Below are 1491 nucleotides of genomic sequence, written 5' to 3' on the forward strand. Positions count from 1 at the left end.
CCCTTTCCTGAGTAAAAAGCCTTTAAAAACCAAAAACATTTCTGCACATGCTCCTTGTGATGTGAGTTCATAAGTAAATCCAACTGCGGTGCATAACACTCTGATGTCGTCATGAATATAATAGGGGAAATATGCTTCTCTTTTACTATATTCTCTTCACTAAATTTATCTTCACTTCATTTTCCGCAGTATTTTGTATAAAATATTCCACAGCATTTTCATACTTATCACGGTCAGAAATTATAACATCAGACCCGTCCAAATGAATTACAATATCATCATGACTTGCATTCTGTTTCTCTAAATATTCCATAATCCATCTATGCCTTTTAACATGGCTATACAAACCTCACGTGGCAATTGTAATAATTTCAATATGGCATAGTTTTGCACTAAATATTATCCCACAGCATCTTTGAGTTGCATGATTTTGAACTACAACCACATACACTCTTGGCTTCTTAGGTTCTTTATGTATTATATTTGACGTTGCATCATTATTTTCAAGACATATTGATCTTCGGCAACGCTAAATAAAATAACGGTGATGAAAGTAAAGTTCTTAAGATACCAAGTTTCATGATCTAATCTACCTTTTAAAGTTTGAAAAAGATATGATAGACCATAAAAAAGTCAGTTTTGTTATAAAAGTGCTTAGTGAAAGAAGTCGTGTTTTTATACTGGTATGAAAGGAGTTCCTTGATATTGTCATGATACAACTGTTAAAGTGTGTATGCTAAAAATGTGCAGTTTATCTTCAAACACTCGCCTGTAGTTTCTGTTTTAGAAGTTTGCTTAAGTAACACATATCGCAGTACATTGCGTGCATGCAGCTATTCCTTAATTTCGTTACATTTCACCTGTATGAATTACTATCGGAATTGCAGTAGTTAGTTGTGCTGACGGGTTATGGTATACCAAGAACGCTACCATTCTCATGTGGTAAATGACTAATCATCCGTTTTCATTAAGAGGGTCCGAGCAGCTTGGCTTTTCTGCTACTGCTACTATTGTTGGTACCGCCGTGTCTCAAGTAGTATTTACACTTTGAGGCTGACATACGGCGCTTAAGTGGCTCCTTCTGCATCATTTTTTTCCGGTGCACTTTAGCATATTTTTTAACTATATTCTACAGTTGTATGACCTTCGCGTTTTCTGTTGATGTTGCTGCAGCGGGCGTAGCGACTCCATTTGATCTGTTCACTGCACTATGTCTCTCCCTCAATATCCTCTCCAACATCCCTTCTGTATTATGGTGCATACCGCCATGTCTGTTTTTTGAAATGCGAATTTTTCATCCCCTTTCACCTTTTCACCAACTTCATCCCAAAATTTCCTTTAATAATATTGTTTGTGATCTCCCCTCACTCTGATTCAATGTCTCACTTACTCCTATTACACTTTACCATTATCTGTACTTCTATTTCGGACATCCATTAGTTTTACACATCACTGTTATTATAATATTCATATATACACCCACAACACACT

This window comes from Trypanosoma equiperdum, assembly GCF_001457755.1.
Source record: "Trypanosoma equiperdum strain OVI genome assembly, contig: ctg_1989, whole genome shotgun sequence".
NCBI classification, from domain to species: Eukaryota; Euglenozoa; class Kinetoplastea; order Trypanosomatida; family Trypanosomatidae; genus Trypanosoma; species Trypanosoma equiperdum.